The 15712-nt window shown below is 37.7% G+C and overlaps 1 long non-coding RNA gene across 28 annotated transcripts in view; it reads left to right on the forward strand.

The window, feature by feature from the left end:
* LOC144306781 (uncharacterized) overlaps positions 1-15712 on the forward strand; it is a 350851-nt gene that overhangs the window by 197630 nt on the left and 137509 nt on the right. Inside the window, exons 1-4 of one of the 28 annotated variants that reach the window (XR_013373877.1) lie at positions 5822-6104; positions 7906-7956; positions 8940-9102; positions 12037-12175. The exons of the other annotated variants lie outside the window; for them this stretch is intronic. This is a non-coding gene — a long non-coding RNA (uncharacterized LOC144306781). Of the gene's footprint in view, positions 1-5821; positions 6105-7905; positions 7957-8939; positions 9103-12036; positions 12176-15712 lie in introns of those variants that run through there. 28 annotated transcript variants of the gene reach the window in all.

Here is a 15712-nt window from a genome sequence, read left to right on the forward strand (position 1 = left end):
ATTTCAAGGCCAGGCCTCCTGTCCTATACTTCTGACTGACCAGTTCTATATATCAGGGGTTCCCAGGAGCCTTCCTTGGGTTGGATAATTTGCTAGAATGGCTCACAGAACTCAGGGAAACACTTTAGTTACTATTACTGGTTTATTATAAAGGATGCAACTCAGGAAGAGCCACATGGAAGATACGCATAGAGTTAAGTATAGGGAAGAACCTCAGATCTTCATGCTGGATTTTGGTGCACCCCTATCCCAGCACCAACTCAAAAACTCTCACAAACCTGTCACCTAGAGATTTTTACAGAGGTTCTGTTATGTAGGCAGGATTGTTTAAGTCATTGGCCATAGGTGATGGAGCCCTCAAGGGTTGGGGGTTGGAGAGAAAGTTCCTCTAATGGTGTGATTGGTTCCCCCTGGCAACCAGCCTCCCTCCTCCAAGAGTCACCTCATTAGCATAAACTCAAGGTGGAAAGGGGCTTGTTATGAGTAACAGGAGATGCTCCTCTCACCTTTGCCACTCAAGAAATTCCAAAAGTTTTAGGAGCTCAGGGCCAGGAACCAAGGACACTAAATATATATTTCATGTTATGTCACCGTATCACTGTGTGGTGTGGGAAGAGGGTGCAAAAGTGGGGGGAGGGAGAGCTTTGATCGGTGGGGATTTTATCAAGGATGGTATGTGTTGTGTTCAGTGGTCACAGTGTGGAAGGGTAGCCAGAGACCAGCGGTAGGCCTGTGTCGCATCCAGCCAGACTACAAATGAGCCATGTACCCCTCTCTAGCTAATCACCTCAGTACTATGCAACACCTTGTCCAGCCTTCCATGTCTGGATTTAAGAAAGTGACCAAAACAAGGCAACACAGAGAAGAGGAGTGAAGGGCAATGTTAATGAGAGAAGTCTACTGCGTGTTTAGTATGGGCATTTTTTTTTTACCTTGGTTACTTCTAATGACTCATATTTGAAGTCCTGATTTGTCTCCCAGAGCTTCGAACCAGCTGTCTGCACCAAAGTGCTTTGACGCATTATTGTACTGTACACCGGGTTGCTCATTTAATCAGCCGTGGCGCTGCTCTTCACATAGAGCATGTCACATTTGACAGATTTATCACAAGACTGTGGGCTCTATTTTCCACAGCGCTGTGGAACCCTATCCCATTAGTGATAGCAGGAGTAATGTTTATGCATGAAGAGAGACTGTTCGATTGGGCAATTGTAGCCCTCCACTGCAGGCCTGAGCACAGCTCCCACTTATCAAGTGGGGCTAATAGGGGATATTCATATGCACTGGGAATCAATTCTCTGTACATGGACCTCTACTACAAAAATAATTGCTACTCACTGGTGGTAAAGATCTCAGCAATGTCAGGGCCTTAATGGTGAGATTAATGCTCTACTGCTACTAGGCTGGGCCATTGCTCTACAGAAAAAAAAATAGGGAAAAAAAAAAAAAAAGAAAGAAAGAAAGAAAGAAAAAGTCCTGGCTTGAGAACCTGGTGAACCTACGTTTTTTAGGTGAAATCTGGAGCTGTGCTCATTTGCCATGCTATTTGGGTAAACCTTTTCTCTGTAGGTGATTTTCTTTTTTTTTTTTTTTTTAAGATTTTATTTATTTATTCATGATAGTCACAGAGAGAGAGAGAGAGAGAGAGAGGCAGAGACACAGGCAGAGGAAGAAGCAGGCTCCATGCAGGGAACCCGACGTGGGATTCGATCCCGAGTCTCCAGGATCGCGCCCTGGGCCAAAGGCAGGCGCCAAACCGCTGCGCCACCCAGGGATCCCTGTAGGTGATTTTCTATTTGCTGTAATTAATTGAAGCCACCAGTAAATGGCTTGGGGTCCAGTACCTGGTTCTGCTGCCGAAATATACATGTAACTGTGGAGAAGCTGCTTTTTTTAATTTTCTGAGCCTTGGTGTCTTCAGCTTTAAAATAAAGGAGCCACATGAGATGGTTTTTAAGTATTTTTTTCATTTTCTATTATACAAGTATCATGCTATATCAAAAAGATGTTTAATTTTTGTTTCATTTTTCCCCTACCAGATTGTGATCTCATCTCTCATTTTAACTCAAGAGTCTACCCCAGTTCTTAGTGCATACAATATGAGTTCAATAGATGTTTTATTTATTGAAAATAAAATTTTGTAATTCTATCACTATAAATCCTTTGTGTACTGATTGGAAAGCAGTGCAGTTCCTTGGATGTTGTACACGATTCCTCTTTGTATCAGCAAAATTTAGAAAAAAAAATTAATAGATATGAATTTATTGCAATAGTATCATTGATCTTATGTTGCCTTATCATATTACAAAGTATTTAATGAAGATGTACTGAGCACTGACGGTTAGCAAAAGTAGGGAATTCATAGATGAAGTTGATTGATAACTAGAACTTACTTTGACCTGTCCCTTGCTGAACAGACAGAGGAAAAAGAAAAAAAAATGTAGATGAGAAGAAAATAAATATGGCTGCAGTGTGGGACTAGGATAGAGATTCTGTGGAACTACAAAGGGATGTGTTGCTTGCATCTGAAAGCCTCACTTGGAGACTTGAAGGAAATGAGGTTCAGTATGGAAGTGAAGGTTTCTGCTGAGACCCAGTTACAATTGAGACTAAGATAGTGACAACAAGGTGGCCACAAGAAATAAGGATCCTTCCTGAAAAACAGAATGTTTTCTGTTCCAATGAAAGCAGGCTTACAGAAAAGATACCTGAAAATGTTTATCTGATTCAGAAAGCAGGTGGAACCCAATGCCTTTTCTTTTTGACAGAGAGCTGAGACTTTACCCACTGTGGAATAACCTCATGCAAATTGACACTCCGCCTTTTGTTATTAAGGAGTTCATTTAGAAAAAGTTACCTTCATTATGACACCACTTCATCATCTGAGCGAGTCAACTTGTACTCTGTCCTGTGTTCTCTTGGCGTTCTGTGAAGTGTTTGTTTTCTGTGATGGTTAATTTCATGTGTCAACTTGACTAGTCTATGACATCCAGATGTTTGGTCAACATCAGCCTGGATGTTGCTGTGAGGTAGCTTTTAGCTATGATTAACATTTAAATCAGTAAACTTCAAATATAGCAGATTACCTTCTGTAATGTGGGTGAGCCTCTTCCAATCAGTCAAAGGCCTTAAAAAAAAAAAAAAAAAAAAAAAGACTGAGATCTCCTGAGAAAGAAGGAATTCTGGAAAAAAAAGACTGCCTTTGGACTCTAGCTGCAACATCAACTTTCCCTGGGTCTGCAACCTGATAACCTACTCTAAAGATTTTGAACTTTCCAGCCAACATAGTAGGATGAATATATTTTTTTAAATCTCTAAATATACGGATAGATGATAGAGAAGAAAGAAAGAAAAGAAGGAAGGAAGGAAGAAAGAAAGAAAGAAAGAAAGAAAGAAAGAAAGAAAGAAAGAAAGAAAGAAAGAAAGACACGCATACATCCTATTGATTCTATTTCTCTGGAGAAGCCTAACTCAGTTGTTTTTTCATAGTAAAACAGCTCTGATGCAACACTTTTAAAATCCAGCTGATGAGCCCAGAAGTCGTGGAGTTATATTTTTCTGCCCCGATTCCTATCCTCCTGTCTCCCCCATCATCAGCCTTCACTTACTTGATAAAAGAGTACATACTTCCTCTACACTGTCTCTCTTTTTAATCTGAATCTGAGAGAAGGAAGTTTATATATTGTATCCTTAATATAAAATGGGTTGGAAATATTATTCTCATGAAAGAAGCTCACTCCACTTTTACAGCACTTAAAGAGATCCTGTGCTCTCTACAAAGCACCAAATATCATTGTTATTCAATGAGTTACCACATCCTCCTTCTCTTTTTTTTCTTTTTGTCATCTTTTCTGAAAACAATATTTTGACTTACTGGGACTCTCTCCTGTTCCTTCTCCCCCTGAACTCACCCTAGAATTTACCTCTGTCAGAGATGTTCTAGCTTCCAAATGTTTTATTTTCCTTATTTCCTAGAAAGCTTAATTTCACTAAAGTAAAGACACATTTGTAGTGTCTGCTTCAGAGCAATCTATCCTTTGAAAGTGGAGAGAGCAGATAGTAAGCGTGCAAGAATAAGAGCTGTTGGCTGCTTATGCCAGCATTGGTAAACACTGGGCTGCTACTTCTTCACTACTTAGAAGTATTTTGGTTCTGGTCCTGCTGCTCTGTTTTTGACCATATAAACTCATTTCCTTCGATTTAGCTTGGAGCCATGTCCCTGCTCCTAGATTAAGGAGTACTACTGGGGAGTAGAATACGCTTTAGGTTTTAGCTTGTCATCTAATTAGGTTCTGTTTTTTCCTTACACTTTTGCAATTTTGAAGTAAATGTATATTCCCCAAAATACTGAAAAATGTAACAATGTCAGCTGTAATTTAACAGCATATAAATCGCCACTGTTAATAGTTATAGTTTGTTTTCTTCTACTCTTTTCTCTCTCTCTCTCTCTCTGTGTGTGTGTGTGAGAGAGAGAGAGAGAGAGAGAGAGAGAGAGAGAGAAAGGCAGAAAAGGTCTAAATTGCTCCCCAGCCAAAAGTCATCTCAGTAATCTTACATTTCTTAATACTGGATACAATCAAATTTCGTCTGACTCTGTCATTGGTTGGGATTGAAATCCACTCTTAGTCATTTTCAGCCTCTTCTGGCTCCTTCCTTGGGCTGACACAGAACACCAGCATCTCTGCAGTCTAGGAAATCAGGAAGCACTCCTGTTCTTCAGGTGACTTAAAGACCATTCCTCTCAGTGTCTCTTGTCCTGTGCGACCTGTGGACCTGGTATGGTTTTCGGACACACGGAGCTAAATGTTCTCAATATTCTGCTCCTGGTGGGCCTCCTACACACCCCACATGAGGATCCTTCCACCTCCAGTTTGTTCTTCAAGCACACATAACACTTGCAATCTAGACTCCTCCGTGAAGGTGTTTTCAACCCTCTCATCCTTTTCTCACAATTCTGAAGAATCTTCCCACTCTTTCTAGTCCCTAGATCAGACCTGCTGGCCTCCAGTCTTTATAAATACCCAGACTTTCTTTCTCATTTGGTTGTATCATGACATTTGAAGGCTTGCCTGGACGACTTCATGTTTAAGATGGCCAGTTCCTAGGTCCTTGGACCCAGCTACAGACTATTTAGCTTCTCAGGAGCTAAGAAGCTCCAGTCTTGACATTCAATCTCTGAAAACTCATCCTCCAAGGATGTATAGGAATATTCTCCTAGAAGCAGCAGGAAAAACTCTAATTTACTATCTAGTAAATTAGAGTTTTCATATACTATTGCATTAAATGCCAACACCTCAAAAAACATCTAAGCAAAAACATTATCAGAATGTTGATATGAATACAGGTTTATAACTCTTTCTCTTTTTAACTAGCATCATGACCCTTTTCCCATTACAACTTTTTAATTTCAATTTGCACTGGTTAAAATAAATGGGCAGATGTTTAGGATGTTCACTGGTGTGTGTGTCCAATGAACTTGCAGTCTTCAGTTGGGTTATCTCAAATGCCTCATGAAGAAATGATACACATCCCTTTGTAGAGCAACCAGCCCTACTGAAAGTTGGGGAAAGATCAGGTTTCCTGTTTCTGAAGTCTGCGTCAAGAGCAGCCTTAAGCTTTAACAGTATTATGTCTGATGAACCTAATTAATCACAAATAGAAGTGATACCAAAATAGTTCCTATTTGTTTTTCCTTTATCATTCTTCTCATTCCATGATGGGTAAATGTGTCTATGTATTCTTGACTGATCCCTTTGAGTGATCCCTTTTGAGAATGAAACTGTTTTTTTTTCTACCCTAGAATCTCACTAGAGATGTGATGGTTTAACCAGTTGATGGCCTAAGTCATACTGTTGCAATTCTGATTCTAGCTTTTGTGAGGACTGGCAGCTTTCCTTTCTCTTTTCTTGGGATGTTCACTCCAGGATACTGCCTCTCAGCACCCAGTCCTCATGCTCTGCGATGCTCAAGCCACTGGGAGAAGTAAAGGTTCTTTGCAGGTATTCCAGAGAACATCTGAGCTCCCATCTGAGCTCCCACCCAACAAGCCAGCACCCCGTACCAGCCAGGGGAACCCTCTTGTTCACTCTAGATTGCCTTCTCAGGTAACTGCAGGGCCAGCCAATATCATAACAGCCTACTCAACATATATAATCTCAAACAATAATGAAACATTTGTGTCTTAAGACTTTAAAGTCAGTAGCTTTTGAAGTCACTTGTTATAAAGCAATTACACAGGGGAGATATATTCTTTTGATCTCCATGACTATAGGTTTGAATGTAGCTAACTATATTTAACCTCATTCTAGGTCTGTTATTAGTTTCCATATAGGCCATCTTCATAGAAAATAGCTGTTCAGTTTTATGACTATTTATTGAGAAATGACTCTGTGCCAGACAGAGTGTTAGTCAAGAGATTAAGAAGATAAAGTCTGAATCATCAAGAGGCAGAGAGTTTAGCAGAAAAAACATGTATAAATGATCATAACTACCTTGTGAAAAATCCTGCTAGAAAAATTTTTTTAAAAATTTAACACATGAATACTTGAGCATCTATTATATGCCAGGTATGCAAGGCACTGAGGACAGAGAAAAATGGAGTCTTTGCTGTGGCAAATTTACTATCTAGTAGGGGAAGAAAGATTAAAAGCAAATGTTTTCCATATAACGTGGCAAATGCTAGGACTGACACACATGAAGCAGTTGGTAACTCAGTGGTATCCTGTGTGTATTGCTTAGCATAAAGAATGTCATGTGAAAGATGCTAAGTGCATTTTATATCCCATCTTCCTCCTTTGAATGTATGACAGATGTCTTTTCCTAAGATGGCTGCAAAAACATCTATCTCTCAGGCCCTTCAGCAATGTGACCTTGCCACTCCCCCATCGAGAGAAAGTCTCATGGCACTTCCTTTAAACTGGGCTGGTCTTTAGGACTTGCTTGTAACCAACAGAATTTAGTGGAAGAGATGCTATATGGCTTCTAAGGCTGGCCCAGGAAAGGCTGAGTGATATCAGCCTTTATCTTCTGCAATACTCATTTACCAGATGTTCCATCTCAGAGGGCTTTTTCTGAAACACAGCTGCCATGCTGGCACATGGAGAGACTGTATGCAGGCATGCTGGTGAGACCATGCCACATGGAGAGACTGTATGCAGGCATGCTGGTCAACAGCCCTAGCTGAGCTCAGCCTATGGGTCATCATAGTTCAGGCACCAGTCATGTGAGTGAAGAAGCCTCCAGACAATTACAGCCCCCAATGACTGAGTCATTCTCAACCCACCTGAGTCTTCAAGCAGAGACCTCATGCCCTGGAGCAGGAACAAGCCATCCCCACTGTACTCTGCTCAAAATCCTGCCCTGCAGACTCCATAACCGCAATAAAATGGCCACTATTTTTATGTCACTAGGTATGGAGAGTGGTTTGTTACATAGCAGTAGATGATTAGAACAAATGGATTCAAAGAAAGAACTATCTTTCAAAGAATAGTATTGTTTTTGAATAGTGCCTGCGGTGAGGTGTCAGTGTTCCTGGACACAGGTCTTTCTGCTAACTCAGAAACTGAGAAAACATTTAGTCGCTAATTACTTTCTAAATGCAAATCACAGGGTCTGGCTAGCTCATCCCCAACTGAAATACTTCTTCACATTTGTAAAATTATAGGACTGCTTTCTCAAGGAATATTTTCTTTCTTATGATGAAGATTACTTTTCTTCATCTTCAGATTTAGTGCAAATAGAAATGTTGGAAAGAAGTGATTTATTTGATATTCATATCATAAAGCTATGAGACACCACATTTTAGTAACTGATTAGTAGGAGAGTATGCCTTGGCATATTCAGAGACACTGGCTACTGCAAACATAATGTGTTTTGTGACTTTTAATTACTAATTATCATTTGTAGGAAGAGTTTGCTTCTGTGAGGAGGATTTGGAGGAAAACTCACTATTAAATGGTACAGTTCTCTTCTGCTTCAGTTATTTGTTCCATTGTACCACTTATTAACAATTAAACCATGTAAGTTTTTAGATTGGCAACCTGAAAATTATCTAAGGAAGATACTCTTCTTAATTATGTAATTGAGAAGCACTTTTTTCCCTACTATTTTTCTATCTTTCAGTAATTGAGAAATCATTAATAATTGGAACACAGTTCCGTTAAATTTAGAAGGGGGGGGGAGAGGCCGTGTTAATAACCAAAACATTTCCTTTCTTAGACTGTAGTTTGACAGATGAGATAGTTAAATCTGAATCTCTGTGGTAGTAAAATTGGTGACATGGAGGGAAAACAGAGGTGTAAGAAATGCTTAATGAAGGAATGCCAATTATGTCTCAGGCAGGACGGAGTATATGTCTTAGGGAAATGAGAGGACTCTGGGTAAAGACGGGAAGGAGTGGCACTGGATGTGACATGGTAGATGCCCCTCTTGAAAGCCAGGACCAAATAAATAAATAAATAAATAAATAAATAAATAAATAAATAAATAAGCAATTATATTGCTATTTATTAATATTAATATTAATAAATAATAAATAAAGCAACCCCTGATATCTCAATTTTTAGAATCTGACAATTCTGGCATCGAGAGCCTGTTGTCTACACAGAAAGTGTAGATTCCCCGATTCCCCACTTTCTGATTCTTTGCAACCTGCTGAAAAAAGCAGGACTAGATGGGTGGGAGGAAAGCATAAATTGCGATACATCCCAGATCTAGGAAGTCTTTCCAGGTCTTGGACTTCAGGACTCCACAGCATCATCCTTATCGCTTCCTGTCCCAATCCTCAGACTTCTCTGTCACCTCCTGTCATGTCATCTGCTTGGCAAGTAATAATGCTTTTGTAAGAACCCCTCAGATTTTATTCAAGTTGCCTAATCACACTTTTTTTTTTAAAGATGGAGATGTAAAAAAAAAAAAAATAAAAAAAAAAAAAAATAAAGATGGAGATGTAAAGTTACTCCGGTGATGGTCCCCTCTCCTCCTTGCTCAGGTAGTTCATGGTTGAACTGTGTGGTTCTTTTCGAATGATGGACTAAATAGAGGGTTGTGCCTGAGGCAAGAAAAGTTAAATCAGTTTAGGATTTTGGCCCTTCCATGATGAAAGTAAGTTAGAATATATTTATGCTTTTCTATGTATCTTTTAGCGACATGTACACATAGTAAAAATAACCAAAAAATAAATCTAACAGTCTCAGGAATTTCTTTGTAAAAATTAAAGATCTTCCTTTAATATGAAATTTGGATTATTTTTAAGGAGATAATACACGCCTAAGTACTGGTATGTGAGAGTGCGCATTTGCGGTATTTTTGTTCCATTAAAATTGTCTTTTTGAGCTTGCTTGTCAGTTCAGTCACCAAGCTTCACTAAGCTTTGCTAATTTTGTGAAATTTGGAATAGTGTTTTGCCACGTTAGAGATAATCCCTGAAAGCTTCCTTCTTGCAGATGGCAATAAATCATTCTCTCCACTAAAAGCTTCGATGTCACTCGGAATTTATTACACAGAGTGGGTAGTGGACTTAAAAGCCATTTCACGTGTCTTATTACTTCAATCATCTAATTTATGGGTTTCAGCTGCAATTGCAGTTGGAAAAAGTATTTTCCTTCCCCTGATCAATATGAGTCTGGTTTTGCATTCATCCTTCCTAACCCTCCTTGCTCGATTTTATCCACCATCTTTCTTGGATTTTAGAGCTTCTTTGGTCACTGTCCAGCTTCCATTATTCAAGGTAAGGCAGGTTTGAAATGGAAAGAAAGTGCCAACAAGGCTGATGCAGATTGACGAAGCTTTACCAGCTCTTAGCTGCACTTGTCAAAAGATATCTTAGTTATTATTAGTTGAGCAAGCTGCCCTAGGGAAGGAGAAGCTGTCAAACACTCCTGTGTTTAATATGTACATCTTTGGCTTCATGGAGAGAGTATGAAGGAGGCCGATTAACAGTGATGAGGTAAGCCTAAATAACACACTTAACACAAAGGACGATAAGGATTTGGTACTCTTTATGGCCGTATTGGAGGTGTACCCATTCCACGATAAATAACCTCTGTTCCCATATGTCAGCCATTCTCATCTCTATGATGAAAGATAGCATTAATGGATTAATATAATGAAGAGGAATAAAGGAAAAGGAGAATCCCTATAGGAGCCTGGGGTCTCAAGTGTAAAACATCCCATGTGGGTGGAGCAATGATGAAACTACTGCAATGTGTGGGCTTAGACCTGGTCTTTAGCCCCATCCAGATGGTTGTAAAAGTCAACTGCCATATTCTTTGAGATTATTGTCAGAAAAATAAGGTGTGCTCTCAAATATTCCTATTCTGTGTTGTCATGAATGCATCCAGCCCTTACTGATCTTACATTTTTAATCCATTCAACCTTATAGGAAAATTCAAAATGTATTCAAAGCCTACCTTGTGCACAATACTGAAAGGCAACTACACTCTCTACAATTCTTAGCTCTGGGACGTAAACAACGCTTGTGTTTTGTACCCAAATACTCTCTTCTTTGTTGTTCTTTCCTCCCTCCCCAGTGGGGCTCACTGGGTGCCCATCCTCCCCTGTTCTCCTGTGGCCCAAGTATTGGTGGCCTTGAGAACAGTGTTTTTCCCTTTCATTTCATGTAAGGGAGCATACTCCTACAATAGATGCTGAAAATGCAATCAGTTATAAGACCTGAGTCACATCACTTCACTCTTGGGTTTCAGACTTTTCATCTGAGAAATGAAGCTAGTAATGGCGGCCATAGAAGGATTAGTGTGATTAAAAATACATGTAAAACATCTACTTACTACTGGATTTTTGTAAATGATTGTTGAAAAAAAAATATATTGCCTATTCTGGAGTTTTAGCCACCCAAACATATTTGAAAAACAAAACAAAACAAAACAAAACCGGGAAACATTTGAACATATACTTAGCTGAAGTCAATGAATGTGTAACATGTATTCCAAATAATCCAGTTACATGAGTTCTTTCTCTTTCTGATAATTCCAGATAAGATCTTCAATGATAAAAACAAAAGTTTCAAAAACCTTTCTGGACACATATCACAACAGACAGTTGACTTTTTTCTTGTCATTTATTTTGATCCAAAGGAAGAAACACATTCTCTGAGAATGTGCCTGCAATCTGTTGATTTGGGGTCCATTTCATTCTCCAGATGATAGGACACATTCAGCTTCCTGGTTGCTCATCTTTGAAGTCCCTTTTCCTATTTTCTATCCCTCTGGCCCTCTGCTTCTCCAATCAGGTGCTCATAATTTATGGAAGACTGGAGAAGCAGTTAATTTTTTCCTTCCTCCCATAACTCTCTTCTGAAATCACACACTAATTTCCATAACATAGCTTTGCAATTTTCCTAAGACTGTGATTCTATTTATCTGGAGTGCAGCAATGAGAAGAGGGGGGAATGCAGAGCAGCTCCATCCAGGGGTCTGTGTTGACTTTGAACATATTCATATCTTCTTCGTGAAACCAAATCATGTGTTTTTATATTTCCATAGTTTCAATATCATTTTGTTCAAATGCTTTATCACATCAATAAGCATTATGTCTTTGAAGAGCCAACAGGAAGCTAAGAAATTGGACTTTTGGGAATCTTGAATCTAAAAAATGTCTTCATTTTGAGGAAGACATTGAGTAAATTTCTTCAACAAAATTTTACAATGTTTTCTGAATATCGTAAAATAAAATAAATGGCCACATCCGGCTTCAATTCCTTAAAAATACTCCATAAATTCTCAATGGATAATTTATAGTTTCTATCTCTTTGTGCATCCCATCGTGTAACGAGTAGGTCTTGCAAAGTTGGCACAACACAATCTATTGCTCTGCCATATGAAATGTAAACTCTGCCCACCAACCATCACTTTTGACCATAATACATTTTTTCTTTTTGTTCTAAGGGCCCCATCTGTGACATGTGAATTCAGCTTTTCTGTATTTAGATCAAACTTCTCATATTTCTTGAGCATAGGCACATCAGCCATAGATGTTCTTATATGCTAAAATTACTTAACATTATTTTTTGCTAAAAAGGAGGCCACATGTCAAGCAGACCATATCCAGAAACAAATTAGTTGTATCAAAATATCTTTTTCTGATGATAAATAAGAGGAAACCTGGGGAATGCATAAAAAGAGAAGAAAATAGCATTTGTCTATTCCATCACTCAGAGGTAAGTACCCTTGAAGGCTGTTTCATTTGTTTACCACCTTTTTTTTACAATGTATATATTTGGGATCTATGAATATATCTATGCATCTATACATTTCTCCTTATGTAGAAAAGAATGAGAAGACATCCTGTCTTAGTTTTTCCCAAACAATAAATCTTAGGTTGCTGCATGCTTCACCAATTCATCAACAAATACAAGCTTTTTGTCATCGCTTCACTATTTTTTTGATTAATTCCTTTTGCTAATATTTTATTATGGGCTTATAAAGTCATAGAAATCTTCCCAACAACCTACTTCTAAGTCTCCTCTAGGTTTTTAGCTCATTTATCTAAATTGTATGGGAAAATAGGAGACATTAAAATGCCTGGAATAAAGAAAAAGGTAGGATCTCTCTGCTCACACATAGGTAGATATTTTACTTAATTGCTTCTTGGACATCAAGACCTCAGAAGTAGAAGAGCTGGATCTTACAGATGATCAAATTTAGTGTTCTCATTTTATAGATACAATTACTTCGTGAAAAGGCTATTTCCAGTTCTCATAGTTCTAGTAATGCTCTGATAATTTCTGACTCAAATCCAAAGCCCCAGTAAAAGAATGGCTGTGGAATCCTCTATCTTATGGGGTTTGGAGAAATCTGCAGATACATTGATCAAGAGGTTTATCTGACCTCCCAGAGGATTTCTTAATTGACACATTCCTCTGTGCTGCCATTTACGCCTCTCTCCTCTCTGGTTGCTTAATTCCAGCTTATGGGGACACTGAATTAGGAACAGAGTGGATAGGGATGGAGAAGAAAGAAAAGGTTAGTCTTCTAGTCTGCCCATGAAGAAAAGACCAGTTGTAATTGTAAAAACTGAGAATCACTTATTATCCTGCATTTTGCCTCTTGGTAGTGTGACAATATGTTTTTATAGTGCTGTATTTAAAAATCCCTTAAGTACATAACAAAAAATTTAAATCCTATAAGGTGGAACAAATTTTTGAGAGCTATCACCACTTTATTTGGAACGAGAAGATAATAGGGATTTAATTAAAAATTCCTTTAGAAGAGATCAACTTTTAAGTGCCCTTACTTCACCAGGAGTCAGATTTCTTTTATTTTGAAAAATGTGCTTTGTGTGTGAGAACTAGTTATAATCTTAAATATTCCTAGTGTCATCAATAAAATATCATTTTAATATTCTATAGCTTATATTTAAACATTCAAAATATTAATAGATATTTCAACAAGGCAGAAGCAAATTGTTATCCAACTATTTAAGAATTTCATGAACGTATGACTCAAAGAAATATTCCCACCACATTTTACCCTAATTTTCTTTCTCCAAAATGTACTACCTATGTTATGTGACTTTGATGCGTTTCCTTCTAGAATAACTAGAGTGTGTCTTAGCTTATTTGTGAAATACTCTTAGGGATGATAGTATTAACAATACTACTTAAAACTCTGCTATTCGGAAATTTATGAAAATTTACATTAGAATTCTGTACAAATGGTGTGTAGTAAAAAGCTTGCTAAGAAAATTAATCTTGAAAACAGGCTTTTAAAATGACATGGATTCCCCAAATAATAGGCCATCTTCTTTCTGCTGAAGCACTTTGGATCCTGGCAGCGTGGTATTTAGCATGGTATATTGTAAACGTTTGTTTATGTGCTTTTCTCCTCCAATGGACTGACCTACTTGAGGGCCTGAACAACCTCTTATTCATCTTTTTGTTCTCATGTCCCAGCACAGTGCCCAACACAAAGTACATATTCAATATGCACTGATTCACTTGAAATAAATGTGTATTTTTAAGCACTCGGGAAATAACCATTTATATATATAAAACACCATAATTGAGTGAGCAGCGACCAACCCCTCATAAGCTGGTGCTTTGAAATGTTAATGTAAAATAATTCTTACCTATTCATCCCGAAAGAGAGAATTTGGTATCAGACAGATTTGGCATCTACTTTGGTATTTATTGGCCATGGAACTGGACACATTAGCAAACCACTATGAATCTTAGTCTTTTCATATGAAATGTGGTCATTAATTGCACCTTACTGATTTGTAAGGATCAAATGACTTAATGTGTGTAAAGTGTTTAACATCATACCTGCCACATAATAAGCTCTCAATAAATGTTATTAGCTGGACATTCTACCTGCATTTCCAAGTTAATTCATTTACACATTTTTTTCTTTTAGCATTTTTTTTTGGCAGATGGCTAGTAATTAGCCTCTATGTCCCTTTGTAAAAAATATTCTACATAGGTATTCTCCAGTTTATATATATAGACTTCATATGTATATACGTATGTGTTTATGTGTATACACACACATATATATATTTTTGACACATATATTTTTTATTTGGGACTGCATTATATTTATGATTGTATTTGATGTTTTGTCACATAAGCCTGTAACTACTATATTCTTTTTAGAAGTTGTATAAAATTGTATAAAATAGTTGTTTCTATATTTTCTTTTACTTTTTTGTGTATTTTGAGTTTTTGAAGGTATATCTTTAAATCAGCAGATACTCATTTTGTGCACTCTGGAATGATGTCTGGCTGGTAGAAGGCCTGTGCATTGCTTTATGTCACTGTTGCATGTTTAAAATGTACAGGGAAGCCCTCTATCCAGTAGGCACGTTACCATGGATTAATACCTGATGCCTTAACTTAAGTCATCAAAGATATTCTTGTCATTGAATCATTGAATTTTCTTAAGAAATGAATTGAAACAAGATTTCCACTGTGACAGCCATATGAATTGTGGTGCTAAATCACATTTTAGAACAAAAAAATCTTAAAATCTTAGTAATGTAAACATTTCAATTAGAATGAAATAGAATCCTTTTCCTTCAAGTTTTTTTCCTATTTAAATTGATCATCTCTCTTTCATGTAACTGTGGTCCCCCTGATTATAACGAAAGACACAACATTCTTCCAGTATGCATTGAAGCTTTTGGACAATTTCTTCTCTAATATATCTGCTTTAAAAACCACTTCTGTTTTCATGCTACCAACTCACAGCTATCCCAGAAAATGGAAAAAAAAAAAAGTTCATACAGATTGTTGAAAAATCACAGTTCATCAAAGAGACTTCTGTTTTAACCAATATATTCTCTGAGCATTGCTAACAAAGAGGAAAAAGTAGATTTATGTTTTCTTCTTTGCTGTGGAAGTGTGGCCAAAGCTCTATACAAAAGTCTAAGATGAAGCAAGGCTCCCAGACAACCCCCAAACTGGAATCAACCTTCGTGTAACTTCACAGTGGCTGAACCAGAATTTTCAACGTGAAGAATTAGATGGATAAGCTTGGAAATCTTTATAAAACTCAGCCTTCCAAAGAGAAAGTTGGAGTTAAAGCACATCTCAAACTTCATTTCCTGTGAGCAGAATAATACATTTTTCTCCTAGGGACAGAGTACACTAGGAATTTATGCGGTGGACAGGCAAGAGTCTAAGAATGAGAAATTGTATTTCTTAAATCCTCTAGAGGCTATTGCAGGATCATGTGGCCTGAAGGAGCCTTCCATG

This window comes from Canis aureus, chromosome 37, assembly GCF_053574225.1.
Source record: "Canis aureus isolate CA01 chromosome 37, VMU_Caureus_v.1.0, whole genome shotgun sequence".
In the NCBI taxonomy this organism is placed as follows: domain Eukaryota; kingdom Metazoa; phylum Chordata; class Mammalia; order Carnivora; family Canidae; genus Canis; species Canis aureus.